The sequence below is a fragment of the Calidris pugnax genome, unplaced genomic scaffold (genome assembly GCF_001431845.1).
Source record: "Calidris pugnax isolate Ruff unplaced genomic scaffold, ASM143184v1 scaffold107, whole genome shotgun sequence".
In the NCBI taxonomy this organism is placed as follows: domain Eukaryota; kingdom Metazoa; phylum Chordata; class Aves; order Charadriiformes; family Scolopacidae; genus Calidris; species Calidris pugnax.
Window position 1 is genome coordinate 1458287 of NW_015090901.1, and position 19588 is coordinate 1477874.

Genomic DNA, 19588 nt, shown 5'->3' on the forward strand with positions numbered 1-19588 from the left:
GTTCCTTGGAACAGATAGAAGATAACAAGGCAGGCTGTCAGTGACCATGTTCTCTGTACCCACTTCATGATTGCTTGATAAGAATGAATTATGGGCAGTTCCTGGAGTCTTGGATTCTATTAGAGCTACCAAAAAGTGCCCATAAAAGGAGAGAATGTCTTGAAAAGTGGTAAGTTATTGAGGGGGAAAAAGAAAGAAAGAAAAAAAAAAGTATTTTCCACCTATGAATTGGCCAATGTAAGATGAACTTGAAATTACCAAAACATCACAACACAAATTCAGTACTACACATAAAGTATCATGCAGCTCCTTGAATTACTCTAAGAAAAATGGGCATGCTGTTATTTTATGGATTTCTTTTTTTTCCTCAGATTTGTCACAGAAGATGATGATCACAATCAGCCACAGCAAACTGCAAAGTCTGAGCTTTTTGTCGAATTCAGCACTGACTCGCAGGAAAACCTTATGTTTTAGCAGTTTCCCTTTGCAACTCTTCAGTTTAATATTATGGAAATGTGAAAGCTAGAAATGTTTTTGGAACACGTTCATAGAGTATTTCCCTGCCTTCTCAGGATTACTCATTGATTACAGAAAATGATTCATTCTACATCTCAGCTGAAGTTAAATAACAACAACAACAACAAAAATCAAAACAAAACACGGTTTTGGAAAGCTAATTTGAAGGATTTGTCCTTTTCAGCATGTATTTTGGACAAGATCTCGATTAGAACAGCCCATTACCCAGCAAGACACTTTCATTTTCACCCTCAGTCGGTCATAATCAGCCACACTGGTTTCTGTCACAGGTCTCTGTGCACACACGTCGTATAATCGTGCTCCCCAGCCCATTTCAGCCGTAGAACAGTCAAGTACAAACATGTCCAGTTGGTAACACTTTGGAATAACGGGTCGGGTTCATCCCTGAAGTCAGTGGGAGGGCTGACTGATGGTTTTTCCCATTAACTCAGGCATATAAGAAGTTTCATTACAGAGTAGCCGCTTTGCAGAACCAGACTGTCTTGGCTCAAGCTCTTTCCTCAAGACCCGTACGTAGCGCTCATTAAGATCCGATGGAAACCTCAAATCAAAAAGAAAATATTCCCCTTGTGAGAATGGAATTGATGTTGTTACTGAAAAGCTCTGCTTATCTGCATTTGGCTGTGGTCTGAAAAAAAAAAAACACATCCCACTTACCATATAAACCACACGCAAATCACTGCCTCCACCTGCACTATAATTTCCAGATAAGAAAAATGGAGACTATAATTTTAGCTCCCATGATTAAGACGGATGCATGGTGCTCACTGCGGTGGGGATCTCAGCTTTTCAAAAATGCAACACAGTTTACCCAAAGCATCCCTTTATCTGCTTGATTCTTTGTTGGTGTAGAGCCTGCTGCAGCAATCTACCCCTATTCAGCAAAGCATTTCTGCATATACCTAATAACAACTGCATTTAAGCAAATTCTTGAAGATAGACACATCTTTAAATGCTTTACTCAACAGAGAAGAAATCTAAGCTGTGCCAAAAATAACCGACTGGTCTGGGATCTTGCTTTTAAAGTATTTTCAGAAGTAAAATTATAATAAGCAGATTAAGATTTTTTTTCAGTGTGCATTTTTCTAACTAGACTCTGGTGAAAACAGTATTTCTGAGCAGAAAAAGATGGCTTTTCCTTAGTTAAAAGTTGTATTCTTAATTTCATGCAAAATATCCTTCCCTTCATAGAAACATTTTTCCATTGTGATATTTTTAGATTTTTTCATTTTAAATCTTTGATGGAAAACGCTAATATTAATTAGTACTTAAATGCTAATTAGCACTTAAACTGAATTGTAACTAGTAGAATGTTAAAGACAAGGTAAATGATTGTTTCAGGGACAATGAAAGGCTACAAGTTTAGTTTAGTTTTTAATTTTCCGGAGCAGATTACTGCAACCATAGGAAACACATTCCTGCAGTCAGAAGGCTGTCTGAGGACAAACTGATCCTCACCTAATTTAGAGGACGTCATCATCCTCAGCTAATTTAGAGCACCATCACATTTATAGCCTCCCATGGGCATTGATTTACATAACATAAATCCTTTGAGTCAATGGTGCAGCCAATTCTTTGTGGGTTTTTGTTTGTCTGTCTTACCAAAAATCCCTTTTTTTTTTCTTTTTTCAGAGTCAGAAGGCAGCTTGTTCTTAACTAGTACATCTTTTACACAATCACACATTCCTCCACTTCCAACTATTCACAAATTCAAACCTGTAAGCTTTTCCTATTACTTTCAAAGGCAGTGAGTTGACCCTACCTTCAGGGAGGACAGGAATCAATCTGTGCTTCAGCAAACAGAAGGTTGTCAGTAGGAAGAAGATTTCTAGGCACCAGAAACCTTCCAGAAGTACTGGGAACTGGAAAATACCTGCTGTCAAAAATGTGTCCACCTTTAATCGCAACATACTCAATTTTCTAATCTGAGAGATCCATTTCAGTCCAACATCTACATAGAGAAAAAACATGCACAGAGGACAGTCAGGCCCTAACATTTGGCAAATCATAGAATTGTCCAGGTTGGAAGGAACCTTTAAGATCATCTAGTCCAACCATCAACCTAACTCTGATAAAAACCATCACTGAACCATGTCTCTAAGCACTATGTCAACCCATCTTTTGAACACCTCCAGGGATGGTGCCTCAACCACTTCCCTGGGCAGCCCATTCCAAGGCTTAATAACCCTCTAAGTGTAAAAATTTTTCCTAATATCCAGCCTGAACCTCCCCTGGCACAACTTGAGGCCATTTCCTCTTGTCCTGTCGCCTGTGACTTGAGAGAAGAGACCGACCCCCACCTCTCTACACCCTCCTTTCAGGTAGTTGTAAAGAGTGAAAAGGTTTCCCCTCAGCCTCCTTTTCTCCAGGCTGAACACCCCCAGCTCCCTCAGCCTCACCTCATAAGATTTATTCTCCAGACCCCTCACCAGCTTCATTGCCCTTCTCTGGACCCGCTCCAGCACCTCAATGTCTTTTTTGTGGTGAGGGGCCCAAAACTGGACACAGCACCTGAGGTGGGGCCTCACCAGTGCCGAGTACAAAATCATTTTACTATTCCTTTAAAAAAAAACATGTCCATACTCCCTAGCAATGTTTCTAATAAAAACCAAAACCAAACACACACAAACACAACCAACACATTCACAGGGAATTAAACTTTTTGCTTTCCTACCACTCATACAGAACGGCAGTGACATGTAACTAAGCATAACTTCACGTGAAGCATTTTATACCATCTATGGGCTTGTCACGGAGCATTTTTAATACAGAATTCTACATTGCTGAAAATCCCATTCTCCTGGAAATAAGATGGAGTGAACCAGTGGTGGAACACACCCCGTGGAGTTAGACTTGAGAAACTCCAGCCTTTGACTTTAGAGAATTACATTCAAAATATCATACCCTGACTTTCCTGCTTGATCAGGGGATATGACTGGGAAACGTACTGCATTAACATACATAACCTCCTGCTTGGCAATACTGTTTGATTTATAACATTTACAATCTGCTTAATGCCCCTGCATAAATACATAGTTGTACTGCTAATTTTTTTCACTGAGACATTTGCCGAAACTAAAGAACCTCCTGCTTGACTTCACCGGGAATGTGGTCTGAAAGCAGAAAGGAAGCAGGAAAGAGGAAAACAATGTAGTTGTACTCTAATGGCTGCTCTTGCTATAAAACATACATAAACTCCTTGCAATCTCATACAGTTTTTATTGCTCTCCGAAAAAAAAAATCACTCCATTATACGTATTTGCTAGACTAGAACTGACGATGGATCAGCAGACTGGGTTCTTTCCATTTGGGAATGCTCTAAGAAAACCCAGCTAAAGAAGAAAACAGTCCTGACTTGGACATGGGATCATTTTACATCGAGCTGCTTGAGATCAGTGTCTTTACTTGGCTTGTAGGAAATTGCCCAAGCCACGTCCGTGTGCTTGGTCTTATTCAGCTTTTCACAACTTTGCTGTCCTCTCCGCCCTTCCATCACCAATGATCACATGCTACTTATAGTAATATTGTGAATTTTTTCCTCTGCAACTCCACTAGCTCAATTAAATTTTGGGATGCCTCAGCCCCCTGCTAGACCTGCTGTAGCAAGAGAGCCAAGGGGAGAGCCGTAGAGACAGCTTCCCTTGAGCGCACAGAAGACCATGAGCCCCATATCTGGATCTCCCTGGTGTGTGGTGAGCACAGGAATGGACAAACCCCAGCCAGAGTGGCTGGACACCACCCCGACCCTGCCCTCCAGGGATCAAGGAGACACGGGTGGATCAGCACAACGCAGAGCAACCTACTGTACCAAAAGTGTCCATTTTATAAATTGCCCTCTGCTGTGAACTCTTTGTCTAAACTGCTGGTGCTCTGAGGTCATTCTGTCTGCATAATATTGGGGTGTCTTATTATTTGCTGATGGGACAAGGAAAATGAGACTTGATTTTCTCAGCGCTCGTTGGTACGAATGCAGGAGGCAGACAGCTGCACCATCACCAGAAAATTGTGCTGATCTACAAGTTCCTTAGCACAGGAAGGACATGGAGCTGTTGGAATAAGTCCAGAGGAGGCCCCGGAGATGCTGGGAGGGCTGGAGCCCCTCTGCTGTGAGGACAGGCTGAGAGAGTTGGGGGGGTTCAGCCTGGAGAAGAGAAGGCTCTGGGGAGACCTTCCAGCCCCTTCCAGTCCCTCAAGGGGCTCCAGGAGAGATGGGGAGGGACTCTGGATCAGGGAGGGGAGCCATAGGATGATGGGGAAGGGTTTAAACTGAAAGAGGGGAGATTGAGATGACATCTGAGGAAGAATTTCTTTGCTGTGAGGGTGGTGAGACCCTGGTCCAGGTTGCCCAGAGAAGCTGTGGCTACCCCATCCCTGGAGGGGTTTCAAGGCCAGGTTGGAGGGCGTTTTGAGAAATCTAGTCTAGTGGGAGGTGTCCCAGCCCATGGCAACGGGTTGGAACTAGGTGATCTTTAAGGTCCCTTCCAACCCAAAACACTCTATGATTCTTTTCTGCCAGTGTCAGGAGATGCAGAGAGTAGCCAACTTATCAAAATCACAGGGATTTTGGGGAATTGCAGAAAGACATTACAGCAACTTAGATCCACTTCTTCTCACCACACGTCTGTAATATCTGACTGAAGAGTAGCCTCCACCTCTGCAAAGCCACCACCAGACACCCATACATGGACACATGGAGCCCAAGCTTCATTTTTTAGGGTTTTCCTTGTCTTGCAAGTCCTAAGGTGGGCAGAAATTCTCTGCCAGATTGTCCAAGGAGCACTGACCTTCTTTTTTTCCCTTTCACCTAGGCATGCACCAGCTGCCTTCTTGCATGGTGCTATGAATTCTTCACTGAAAGGGTTGTCAAGCATTGGAACAGGCTGCCCAGGGAAGTGGCTGAGTCATCATCCCTGGAGGTATTTAAAAGACGAGTAGATGTGACGCTGAGGGATATAGTTCAGTGGTGGACTTGGTAGCATTAGATTAACAGTTGGACTTGATGATCTTAAGAAACCCCAGGTTAACAGTTGGACTTGGTGATCTTAAAGGTCTCTTCCAACCAAAATGATTCTATGATTCTATATTCTATTGTTTAATTAAGCATTCAGGAAACTTAGAGTGCAATTTCACTGTACATGGCATGTCCATTTGAAGAGCAGGGAGTCTACATCTTAGGCTTTGTATCACATACAGAGAATAGGGTCCTTCTGCCATCAGACCAACCCCAGCAAGGGGTCTTGGCTTGATTTCCAAAGTTGCCAAACATCTGCCATTCTTGCTGACTTCAGTGCATGGTGCAAAAAGTAATGGGACCGAGACACCAGCACAACCATTTTGCTGAGCAGCTTTTACATTCAAATGGTTCACAGCCGTGTGTGCATAAAACAATACATTGCAGAAAAGTTAGGCATAAAGTATAGAAAAATCTGTCATGAATATTCTTACTTGTTTTCAAACGAAGGCAGGCTGGTCACAGTCACGTCATTGAGTGTATTTTGTGGAAAAATCTGAGCAATCAACTTTTCATAAACCCGTGTTCGTAAAAAAAAATAATTTAAAATTCAAATGTATGAATATTGTTTAAAAACAAATGGAAAATATGTCGACTCAAATATTTGAACAAAGAATTCCTCTATTTTTCTCCAATAAAGAAGCAGGAATTACATACAATGTATCTGGCCAAATGCATTCAAATAATAGCTCAAGTTTTGAATATTCATGGCTAGTCATAACATGAATAATCCTCAAGTTGAAAAAAAGAGAGAAGCTACTTCAGAGCAGTTCTGCAAATTGAAAGAGCAAGAAAATTCACCAGGGAGAAATTACATTCTTTGAAAGTACGTGATTTTGCTTGATCGTTTAACTAACCTAAGAAAATAAGGATCTACTTTAATTTTCTGAGTTTCAGACTTGAAATGTTCTTTTTTTGGTCTGATTGTGTTTTTTCACTCTTTTCTTAATCATTTTTTTGTGTGTTGTTCACATTACAGATAGTTGTGAACAGCTTGAAAATGTGTTTTAACTTATTCCAGGGATATAGAAGATAAAAAAATAAATATATTGATCATTGCTTTTCAGATTGAGCCTAAGGATTTTCACAGAATCACAGAATCTTCTAGGTATATTGATCATTGCTTTTAAGATTGAGCCTAAGGATTTTAAGTGATTGACTTACCTGGTCTCATGGGAGGTGTCCTTGCCCATGGCAGGGGGTTGCAACTAAGGAGCATCATCACTAAAAATTTTAAGTGATTGACTTACCCTTGAAATCTCTACTTGAAATCTGCAAGGGAGGTGGTGAAGAAAGGAAATCCGGAGCCAACTTTACTCACAAGTCTTAGTCAAGAAGAGGCACCCAATCCATCCAGAAGGCGCACGGCATTCACCCCTGTGGGCCCAGAAATTTCCAAGGAGTATGAGAACAAAGTGCAGCTCCTTCTCCATCTTTTTATCCCAAGTGGAAGATACAGCTTTAATTGAGAGAATTTATGGGGATGGTTCATGCTGGGTCTCAAATAATAAGGCAGCAGTAAAGTAGCTCGTTTTTATCTTAACCCCACAGTGAAAGGCAGATGAGTTGTTGAGCTTTTCTGTGGAGTCTTTGCACACAATCCCAGGGGAAAAAGGGTGCAATTGTTCATGGTAAAAAGGGTAAGTGCAGTATAATTGACTTTTTGTTTGCTATGGCATACATTTTGTACAGGTGACAGGTCCTTTAAGGGTCTGGAAGAGTTTGGTTCACACCCGCTGTGATTTTTAGAGGCAGTGTTACTCACCTGGTAAGAACGGGACACACATCTATCCTCCTCCATCACTGGGGTTACTTAACTTCCAGGTATAATATAGCCTCATCTTACTTATATCTCTGTCTCAGCATTTTCCTTCATCATCAACACAGAATATTCTACATTTCACAGTAGACAGCATCCATTTACTGAGGGTTTATATAATAAATTGACCACCAAAATCATACTACAGTCTAGGAACAAACAAAAGAAGGTTTAGGTTTTCGTGTGGGACTTGTCTTCATCAACTAGGGAGCATGAAACAATCATTTACATCCCTGGAGGTGTTCAAGGCCAGATTGGATCTATGTGTCAAAAGGGTAAACAATTTGAACCTGCATCCCAGTGTGAGCCTGAATTTAGGGACACTGTTTCATGCTCTTTCCCAGGCAGGGGATGCTCAATCTACTCTTCTGAAGTCATTACAGTACAATTATTGTCTTCATGTGTTTTTACTTCTTGGAATCCAGTTTTCTGGATGTTTTTAAGCAACTCTATGCTTCTATGTGTCAAAATGGTAAACACAATTTTAACCTGCATCCCAGTGTGAGCCTGAATTTAGGGACACTGTTTCATGATCTTTCCCAGGCAGGGGATGCTCGATCTACTCTTCTGAAGTCATTACAGTACAATTATTGTCTTCATGTGTTTTCACTTCTTGGAATCCAGTTTTTTGGATGTTTTTAAGCAATAGTTTATTTTTAAATGGTACTTTAAAGACGACTTAGGTCTGCATTGAGTATTTTTTTTCACGCAGTTTAAAGTTGTACATTTGGTAAAAGTTAATAACAGAACAGCAGATTAAATCTAAAAGCAGTGGGAAAAAATAATTCCCAAAGAGTATTGTTTGTTTCTGTAATTCAGAATTTGATGCACAGGACATCAAGTCATTTATCAAATCAAGATGAATTGTACCTGTTCATAAAGTTTTACAAATGTGTTAGATCCAGCAACAGCGATTTCAAGTTTTATAGTTAAATTTGTGTGAGGAAGCTGTGATGTGTGTTACAATTAAAGCAAACACTAAATTCCTGTTATCACTACATAAGATTTAAAATCTTATCTAAATTTCATTGACATTGCCTTGGCAGTAAATTATACTAGTGAGGGCAATGCAATCATTGGCTTTATTGTCAGAAGGCTCAGAATACCTTTTTTCAATCTCTTTTTTTAAATAGCTGCATTTACTGTTAAAGATTTCAATGAAGTGCCTTTTCGTCTTTGAAAAAAAAAAAATAAAATTGCAGTTGAAAAGGTTAGGAATCTTGCCCTACTGCAAAAATTTTTACTTGCTGTCATGAAAAAAATTTTAAGGCAGCCCACAAGAATGTTCTAATTCTTTTGTCCCCATTTCTCAAAATATCAAAATGATGTGATGTGCCTCGTTGTCCCAGATTGTCTGGCGGTAGATTGCAGAGTAATTGCAGATCATTTTATGGTAACCCAGAAAATAAGGAGCGACGTGCTACCCTTGATTGTACCACCCGTGCTGTTGGGTCCTAGCACTGTGGCAGAACGCAGAGGTTGGGTTGGATTAGCTCGATAAGAAAATATGTAAAATATTTGCCACACCTTTGATATTCGTCGTGCCCCAAAATGCTGAATATCAACCATCAGCACCAAAGATGAAGTGAATTTCTGTGCACTGGCACAGAAGTCTCTGGAACGGCTGTAACAGATTGGATTTCCTCAGGGTCTGACAAGAGCCAAAGCCCATGTACGAGTACATCATTATATATTATCTGTGGTCATGACAGCGCTCACTGTAGTTACCACTTCTGTCTTAATGTTAGAACTTTAAATTACGCTGCAGCCTTTTCATTCTTTCAAGTGTCTATTTTCTGTACACGACAGCAACCCGCAGTTATTAAATGCCGTATGTGTATATATTATATACTTTTATACTACGTATATATTATATACTTTATATACATATAAAAAAATATCATATACATACAACCTTTATAAAGTCTATCCTCCCCAATGACTGAAATTCCTTCCTTCCCAGGCTGCCACGAGCCAGGCAGTGGGAGCCTTCCCTTCCCAAAGCTGCTTGGGCACAAATGTAAAATGCAAGATGCCACGTTTCACGTTCAGAACGATTCCCTGACAGGGCATAACAAAACCTCTGTGCTTCTTAGAAAACAAATTTGCTGCCCGTCCAACGGGTGACAGCTCATACAGCTGCTCCAGTCTACCTCTGACAGCTGCTAAATAGAAACAAGCCACTCTTTGAAGCTGACATCCTATTTGGAAGGATATTGCTGCTGATACCAGGTGCCTGGGTGGCGTATGGAAATGGTATATTTTCCCATTAATAGAATTATCTGGAGGCGTTGATAATTAGGAGAGCCCTTAACGCTCTCCTGTATATTCCATCTATTTGAACACACACAAGAAAAAGCCTTGTTCTGCCAGGTTACACCCCTGAAACACTTTACAACATTAAATAATTAATGTTCTCCACTTTCACATCCTCACTGAGAGCAGTTCTATACAGATATCAGTTGCTTCATTGCACCATGAAACTTGAACACTGGAAACGGCGTCGCTCTGAGGGAGGGCTGAGGTGGCCACCCATCACCAGGCCAGAACTGGGCAAAATCAGGCAATCTGACCCAAAATGAGAGCCGGCTCAGCTACTGCAGCTCCCTTAGACAAATCACGACTTCGGAACAGCATGAAGGCTGGTGACCCAACATTTGTGACAGCCAGCAATGGCTGAGACTCAAAGGGGAAGTCTTCCCCAGGCATAAGAGCAGCAACACCAGGATAAAGTCACAGGCTTTAAGAGAAAGCACAATAACACCTACCTCTGCCAAGGTTGTGACAACAGCAGAGCACGACCACAAGTTATGTGCTTTAAGGCTTCTAAAGGGAACAAAAAACAAAGTAAAAACATGCCTTATACACCTTAAAAGTGCCAACAAGATCCCTACTTTACCCACCCTTCCCGAAAACCAACACATACACAAGGATGAATAAACAGTCTCTTTTGAGAGCAGATTAAGCCATTCCAAAGCATTTTTCCAATCAAATCAGTAACTGTGTTTTTACAGATTTTGAAGGGCCCAGTTGATGATTCCCTAGCTGTGGCTGTGTCTCCTCTTGTCCCATCTCCCTTTAAGCATTATTCTAAGTGAGATATCCTTCCGTTCGGCTACAGAGCTTTACAAGTGCTAGCATGTGGCTCTGGAGATCCCCTTCCCATCTGCTCCAAGTGTTTTTATGCTCCTGGGATGAAAGCATAACTGTTCTACTCCAGTTTCTTCAAATAAATACTGGTCTGAATGCTTCACTTGACTGCTGTGAGGGGAACAGGCTGCCCAGAGAGGTGGTGGAGTCTCCTTCTCTGGAGACATTCAAAACCCACCTGGACACGTTCCTGTGGGACCTGCTCTGGGCGGCCTTGCTCTGGCAGGGGGCTGGAGCAGATGATCTCCAGAGGTCCCTTCCAACCCCATAGCATTTTGAACTTACTTATTAAGTGGCCATGGAAGTGTTTGGGTATCCATGTGCTTCCATTCCCTACTTCCATAAAGGCGATAGCACTTTTCTCACTGCAGAAGTATTGGAAAACCAACTCACACCTGACAGCGGGTCGCTGGAGTACCACAGTGAGGGTACAAGTGCTGGAGCACGTTCGAGTCTCTGTTATTATTAATGTGCCAAATGAACAGTGCACCAGAGATGATCTTGTATAGTCAAAAGAATGGAAATCAGCTACAGCTTTAAACTGAAACGTGAACATAATGCAGGGAATGCATCATTCCTAAAAGTGCCTCTCTACAGCTGTGATGGACAACAGGGAAGAGGATGCAAATGGGTTTAAACGACTGTATCTAAAGCCATTGTTGCTTTGATCTGGTGGAAACAAGCCGGTATTTTAAAGATCATTCACATATTAAGTGGCAGGTGTGCGTTTCTGCTTCTTATTAGAAAAAAATAAAACAACCCAGCTGCTTTCTGTGAATTTAGCTTTGGGAGCCGGAGCGTTCCAGTTTCAGTCGGCATTCTGGGACAGGTAGCACAGACCAATTAATCACGAAAGCTCCCTCACCTTCTTTTGTCTTTGAATAGCACGATACCAAATAAAAATGGGTCATCAATGCATTAGCAGGAGGCTACGATACCCTATCCTTGAAGAGGTGTTACACTTGCAGCACAGACAGGAGAGAGAGAGAGAAAAAGCAATCATCTTCTCATTCCCAAAGCCCATCATCTGTGGGTGGATACTGTTTGCTTGTTTGTTTTTACGGGCAGCACTAAAATACTTTTTTTATAGCAAGAATACTGATAGTTTTCAACTCTAAGTCCTGGGTGAAACAAAAGGGTTGGGACACGTAACACCGAGGAACAGATTAACCCCCTGCTCACCAGAGATGTTCACTGTCAGTAGGAGCCAGGAGAAATGAGGGGATTTTGGCAGTAAATGCCTGGGACACAGGATGTGCTTACAGCCTTGGAGCAACAGGTAGGCAAGAGAAGCCTATTTATGGAGAAAAAAAAAATTAGCTGGAAAAATCAGTGTTAAAAAAAAGAGGTAGAAATGGAGGAAAGTTCTCATAAGAGGGTGAGGAAAAATCAGTGATAAAAAAAAAGAGAAGTAGAAATGGAAGAGGGTAGCAGTCAGGAGGATGGGGCCAGGCTTTTTCCAGTGCTGCCCAGTGACAGGACAAGAAGAAACGAGCACAAACTTGAACAGAAGAAGTTCCATCTAAACATGAAGAGGAACTTCTTTCCCTTGAGGGTGGCAGAGCCCTTGAAGAGGCTGCCCAGAGAGGTGGTGGGGTCTCCTCTGGAGACATTCAAACCCACCTGGACATGTTCCTGTGGGACCTGCTCTAGGTGGCCCTGCTCTGGCAGGGGGTTGGTCTAGATGGTCTCCAGAGGTCCCTTCCAACCCCATAGCATTCTGTGATTCTGGGATAAGAGATACAAAACGTCATTATCCTTCACTCAGTTTAAAACCTCATTATCCTTCACTCAGTTTTCCTGAAGAGAGCGAGGAGGGACAGTACCCAAAACAAAGGAGGAAGAGAGGCAAAAAAATGACAATTCAAATCTCTGAGGAGGCAGAAATCAGCCAAACTTCAATAACTGATCCCTTGGGATTGACAAAATAGGCAGAAGTAGCAGGGTAAAGTCCATGTTATATTTATTACGGATCTGAAGAAAAACAAGGGGGGAAAAGCCAGAACAAGAAGGCTCTACAAGCATGATTTGAATAATAAGAATAGTAGAAAATAGTTGGCACAGAACATTTAGCAAATTATAGCTAAATTGCAGAGAGAGTCAGCATGCATTTACCCCCAGAGAGCCTGCCTGACAAATCTGGCACTGCCTCATTGGAGAGGCAGCAGTAACGGGAAAGATTTTCCAGGGAGAGAATCTGTGGGTATAATTATTGCAGGAGCCACTCCTGACAGAGCAACGAGCTGGACCTTAAACAGGAACAGGGGAGCAACCACAACAACCCAACCTCACTCAATGCAATGATGGGAGAGAAATAGTAAATAACAGGAATAAATTAAAAGAGATTTTATGTTACAAGACACCAAGGGAATGAAGGGTCTTGAACAACGAAGCATATTCTGTGCTATTCCCAGGAAAACACTGGGAAGTTTGTGTGGGCAAGAATCCCAGGAGAGGGGACAGCAAAGGGCTACAAAGATGATGAGGGGCCTGGAGCATCTCTCTTACGAGGGAAGGCTGAGGAACTTGGGTCTTTTTAGTCTGGAGAAGAGAAAACTGAGGGGGGATCTGATCAACACCTATAAATCCTGAAAGGGTGGGTGTCAGGAGGATGGGACCAGGCTTTTTCCAGTGGTGCCCAGGGACAGGGCAAGAGGAGATGGGCACAAACTTGAATATAGAAAGCTCCATCTAAACATGAGGAGGAACTTCTTTCCTTTGAGGGTGGCAGAGCCCTGGCAGAGGCTGCCCAAAGAGGTGGTGGAGTCTCCTCTGGAGACATTCAAACCCCACCTGGACAGGTTCCTGTGGGACCTGCTCTAGATGGACCTGCTCTGGCAGGGGGTTGGACTAGATGATCTCCAGATGTCCCTTCCAACCCCACAGCATTCTGTGATTCCGTGATTCTGTGATGTTTGGTATTTAATCAGGAATAAGCCACACCCCTTCCCCAAACACCTAGAAGTTTCCCTTCTTTTTCCTTTTCCCTTTCCCTTTTCTCTCTCCCTAAATATATTCTTTTCAGAATATATTTAAAAAAAAAAAAAATCAATGTTTTGAGCATATGAGATTTAGAGGCTTAAATTTTAAAGCCAAAAGAGACTGTAAAGAATTATTCTGACTTCATATATAAGACAATACCAAAGCGTCTCATGCAATAATTTCTGGCTGGACAACCATATATCTAGGAAAAATACTTAGTCTCAATTTAAATACTTCAATGAATTCACTATGTCCATAGGTTAATTGTCCTGATGGTGAATTACTCTCAGTAAATCTTAAATGCGCTCTGAATGAGTCTGTCTCCAGTTTTCAAACTGTGGGTTTTGTTGTACCTTGGTTCAATTTCAGCACTCTCTGAAATCCTCTCCCTGGAGGTTCCACAGGTGCACTCGAAGTTACTTTATCTTGGAATAGGTTTAATTACTTTAGTTTCTCATTATCAATCATCATTTTGAGTCTCGAAATCATTCTTGGAATTTTTTTTCCATTCTTTCCAAATTTCTAATTTTCTCTCTCAGATTTCTAATTTTCTCTCTTTTCTAAATTTCTCTCTAATTTTTCTCTCATATGTCCACATAAACTGAGCACAATTGACTAGTAAAGGCCTAATCAGCAAACTGTGACGAGTATTGTTAAAAAAAGACAAAAATAAAAGCAATTGCAGATGGAACTGCACCTTGGTGTGGACCAGAAAGTCAGGTCTGAATTCCTGAGAGTGACTCTACAATCTGGCTTCTGGTAGAGTCAACCCTGATTCATTTTTTCCTGATTTTTCACACTTAATCAGGAGAGAATCTGGGATGGTTACACACCTCTGGTTAGTGGAAGGAAAAAAAAATATGAAATGGACAACACAGAAGGTTCAAGAGAGGACAACTGAGATAATAAGCCTTAATCACGCTAAATGATAAGCAAAAGAAGGTTAAAAGTGCTGCGGAATAGAGAAGATTAACAGAAGGCCTCGCTGATATATAGAATGCCTTTAGGGAATAGGAAGGATACATTTTAGTAGACAAGCAATTTAGTAGAGGGGTATGCAAGCATGATTAATTAATTAGCATCTGTATTAGTTAATGACAATGGAAAGCTCTACATTATTGCTGAGCTGTATTATGAGGAAGAATAAAAGCAGCAGACAACTTTATACCTCTTAATGCAGAAGTTTAAGAAAAATTACTATGGAGGTACCATTAAGCTGTGCAAGGATCTGGGTTGGAGTAACCCAGGCCTGGCAGTGGAGGGGACAGAGCTGCCATGGCCAGGGCACAGTTTTGATATAACACAAGAGTTCTTTGTTCAGAGAGTTCATTTTTGCCATCTCTGTCTCCAGAATAAGCACAATGATCTTCCAGTTAACTCAGTTCCGAGACCCTCACCACAGAAGGGAGTTACCCTCTCACTGGTCCTATGGAAATATTCAATATTCCAATTCTACAACAGAAAAAAACCCCAAACCAACCCTGGGGATGATTATGTATTAGAACAGATGGCTCACAGTGGCTGGGAAATCTCTGTCGCTGGAGGATATTAAGACCTGGTTGGACAAAGCCCTGAATTGGCCTCCTGTGAATTCAGGCTTGACCCTGCCCTGGGCCGCAGGTTGGACTGAGACCTCCCCAAAGCCCCTTCCAACATCAACAAATCTACGATGCTGCAATATAGAGGAAGATTTTATAACTTAAATAATAGAGCAGCTGTACTGACAAGGAAAATACTAACGTAATTTACCAAACTATGAGATATTTAAATACCAAAATGCATGCAACAAATAATTCAGGATATTTTTTTGCCTGGAGTGACTTCACATGCTGCGGTCTCCGAGGTATTTACGTGTGTCTTGATAACTATCATAAAGCTTAATGAAGCAGATGGATTTTTCAAGCAAGAGGCTGATTTATATCAACAGAAACTATAATCTCCTTAAAGTCTGTTCGCTTGACTTGGAGAGGAAAAGCCTGTTTTTAAATGAATCTCAGTTTAAAAGAAATATTTGGAACTTACTTTTCTTTCTTCTTTGATTGTGAAATAAACAACCAAAACCAGGTGGTTTCCTTTCAGAACCTGAAATTCAGCGTATTGCTTGTAAAAGAATATTTTTGCTAACCAATATTCATGATCAACAGCTAGAACTCATTGGATGTAAATTTATGTGTTGCTTTGTATTTTAAATATGTTATTTAAAATACTATATTTACATTAGATGCTTTAGAACGTCCCAATATCTAGAACTTGCTGTATGTATCTCCTTTTGATACAAATTTAAATTGCTACCGACTTACATTTAGAGTGGAATTATTATATTACACATATACCTAACAAAAATACAGGGCCCAAATAGGTCAAACTCTACCCGTCCCTCCCTCCCCAACTAACCCGGAGCTGTTTAACCACAATCTGGTCTGAACAAATTTTGATCTAAATAAGAAACTTCTGCCTCCGGGCTCACCCCTATAAACATATTCAAGTCCCTTAAAAATCTTGCAAAAGAATCAAATAGAAAAGAAAGAGTCATTTATGTTAGGATGCAGTTTCCAGCACTGGGAAATGTCACTTTCCTTGTCGCAGCTGGTGTGGCTTGAAACGTTTCATTTAAATTCCTACTGAACTCAGGTTGGTGATGGTCCTCCCTCTCCTTCCTACAGTCAAACTCAGCTTCCCAAATTCCCCTCTTTGTCAGACTGTACCGCTCAACAAGTCCCCACCTAATTATCAAGGCAGAAGAGGCTCTTTCACCCCCGCCACCACTGTTGTTAACAGCTGATAATACAGTTTTTCTGGCATCTTCTGACAAAGGATGATGTCAGTGGGAGATCAGACACTCTCCTCAGAAAGCAGCACCGTTCTGCCGCACACCGCTGTACAAATTAGCATCCTTTCTCCTGCTCACCCTCAGAAAGCTTAGCCTTATATCACTCCCAGGTTTGCAGCTTTATCCACATCGTCAAAGCAGGAGGCTCTGGGAACACAATCCATACTCCTTTCTGTTAAAGGCTCAGCCATTGCAGCGCGTGGAGGAGGTCCTTCACCTCCATTCTGGCCAGAGAGAAATACTTGGTGACAGCAGACAGCACAGGACCCAAAGATCTCTTCATCTCCCCTCTTGCTTGACTAAGAAGGTTTCCTCCAGGTTGCACCTGAGGCCACCCATTTTCATCACAGGGCAAATAACATCAGAAGATACAAATAAGTGGCCGATAAACTTTATGGCATGGTTTTCACACAGTAGTAACACAAAGAACGCGTGGACACGTAGCATCTCTCAGCTCAAGGAATCTGGATCCAGCCTCTGCTCCATCATGCAAGGGTTCTTCCCATGGGGAACAGCTCTAGTGTAATCAAACAGGCTGAGCGAGAGCTCAGCTTGCAAGTTCATAGAATCACAGAATGGTTTATGTTGGAAGGGACCTTCAAGATCATCCAGCTCCAACCCCCTGCCCTGGGCAGGGACACCTCCCACTAGAACAGGTTGCTCAAAGCCTAGTCTTGAACCCCTCTAGGGATGGGGCAAGTTGTGCACAGCGAACTGAGTAGAAACGTATCTCAATTGTCTGCATTTTCTATGTATATCCCAACAATTTCATATCTGGGATCTTTTCCTTTCCAATTTGGCACCAATAACACAACCACTATTTATATACACAATTTAGCTAATGACTGATATACAGTTGTTAGATATAAATGGTGTCCAGTCTGGTCTATCCTTGGCAAGATGAAAGATCAGAGAGCAGGAATCACATTTGTCTCTATCCTGTTCTCCTAAACATCAAGGCAGAAGTTTTCCAGTATAAACGTAAAGAATGTATAATGGTAAAGGATCCTTTTCCAACAGGTAAGGAATATGGTAAGATAAAAGCTGCACCCATGCTGATAGTATGTCCTGAAACACTTCGTGGTGTTTCAAAAACAACCTGTGACTTTTGGGGTAAGGCATAAACAAGTTACCACATCTCGGAATTATGGCTCTTTTCAGACTGGTTTTCTCTGTGGGTGATTCCCAGACACAGATATAAAGCAAGAGACAGAGTTTTCACTGTCAAATAAGATTCAGCTGTAAAACTTTTTGATACACATTCAACCTTGGTAAAAATATTTTTAAGTATTTTAAATAATTTAAAATATTGCCAGCCAAAAGGTTTAGTCTAATTAAACATAATAATTAATATAACTGTGATGCCATTATGATAATAAACAGTCTATAACTGAGAAGACCTTACCAGGATACCTCTGTAGGAAAGAAAGGTTGCTGCCAACCATTTACTTATTTCAGTTCTACTGACCAGGACAAATGCAAGGGCTTTAAATATGACAATAATCTAATTTTAGCTTCTAAGAATGAGTTTCAAAGTGACTGTCTTGGGCAGTGAAGTCAATAGAAAACGTTTACCGCTAATTCTATAGAGGTTTGGGTTGTTTGGGTTTTTGGTGCTTTGGTTTTTTTTATCCCTGAGATTTCAGCAATGAAATATAAAAAGAAAAATGGCTCTGTGTTTCTGGTCCCAGCCCAGGAGAACACGATTCTGACAATGAACTCCTGCAGAGTTTTCAGTAAAGCCTCTTAAGTTTCTTGTGCCTGAGGGAATAGCAATAAACTCTCTAATACCCACAACTGTCTTCAAAAGATACTGTTGTACACTTCAGTTTCCGAGTTAGGCACCATTTGAATTAGTGCTCAGTTTTAAATGCTTCCCAGTTTCAATGCAAACTCACGTGATGATCTTGATGCTGGTTTTTTTCAGGGCACAGAAGCCTAACAGCAGCGGTGCCTCCCTGCCTTGCAATACCTGAACCACGGTGTTTTGCTGAGATACAATATGTAGAGTCACAATGGAAAGAATTAGAATTAAATGCCAGGACAGCACTGCTCTGGTAATGAAATTATGTTCTATTTGTAACAGAATTCCCTCGCGTAGACAGAGCTCACTGATAAAATGGGGAAGGAAGCTTTTCTCACAAAGAAATCTAATAATTCTTCAGAGTAGAATTCCTTGCATCTGTTAGGAAGTCGTCAGTCTGGTTTCATAAGAGAGAAGATAAATCCTCCTTGAATAGATAGTCTATGTTGAATTTTATTGTCTATCCTCAGGCTACAGTCCTGCTGAAGGCAAAGCTTTCTTTGAGGAGATTGTAAACATTTAGTGCAAGAACATTTCTTTTAATGGAAGAGGAAGAAATTTGGCTCATGACTTACACCACTTTTGTGTATCCACCTGCATTAGTGGAGAGTAAAACCTCTTAAGCAAGCAGCTTGATAAACTGCAGCGTCCCAGAGCTCAACATTTATTCCAACAAACTTTACCAACATATTTGCCCAATAGGAGTGATATTTGCCTAGTAAACACTTTTGAGAGAGAAAAAGATATTAATTAAAAGCAAGCAATAAAGTCAGAGGTATTTACTACTATTTCTCTAATAATTCTCCTTTTTTAATAAACAGAACCAAAACCATAGCTGGTTAGATTAAGTTTTGCAGCAACAGTAGTGGCTTAACAATTGTCTACCAGACGCTGGTGTGGAAAGAGACACACGCAGAGAAACAATTCCATGGTTAAAACACAGAACTCTTATCAGTTGTTCTCATGTCTGTTTTCAGATTTGCTGGTATTTTTTTCCTGAGAGCTGATGTCCTGGCTCATTGCAGGGGAGTTGGATTAGAGGACCTTTAAAGGTCCTTTCCAAGCCAAACCATTCTATGATTCTATGATCCAGCTCATTACAGTACTGATCCTTAAGAAACATCACCAGGAAGACTTTGAACCATGGACCACTACTGTCCTTCAACCAGTTTTTCCCTCACTTTGTTGTCCACCCATCCAGTTCACATCTCCTTAATTTGGCTACTAAGATAATATGCGAGACTGTACCAATAGCCTTTCTCAAGTCAAAGCGAACATCACCCATTCCTCTCCCTTCATCCATAAAAACTATCATTTCATCATAAAAGTCAATCAGGATTTTCAAGCTTTTGGTAGATCCAAGTTGATGATCTTGCTCTTGGTAGATCCATGCTGGCTGTTCAAATTTTTCTTCTTCACATGCCAGTAAACAGTTTTCATGAGGAACTGCTCCAT

The 19588-nt window shown here is 41.2% G+C and overlaps 1 long non-coding RNA gene across 4 annotated transcripts in view; it reads right to left on the reverse strand.

Annotated features, from left to right (window-relative positions):
* Window positions 1-712: 712 nt before the first annotated feature.
* LOC106891980 overlaps window positions 713-19588 on the reverse strand; it is a 26968-nt gene continuing 8092 nt past the window's right edge. The window contains exons 4-7 of one of the 4 annotated variants that reach the window (XR_001412807.1): window positions 10136-10193; window positions 6799-6925; window positions 2300-2399; window positions 713-1165 (exon numbers count right to left, since the gene is read on the reverse strand). This is a non-coding gene — a long non-coding RNA (uncharacterized LOC106891980). Of the gene's footprint in view, window positions 1166-2299; window positions 2489-6798; window positions 6926-10135; window positions 10194-19588 lie in introns of all 4 variants that reach the window. The other 3 variants (XR_001412805.1, XR_001412804.1, XR_001412806.1) reach the window with 3 other exon arrangements.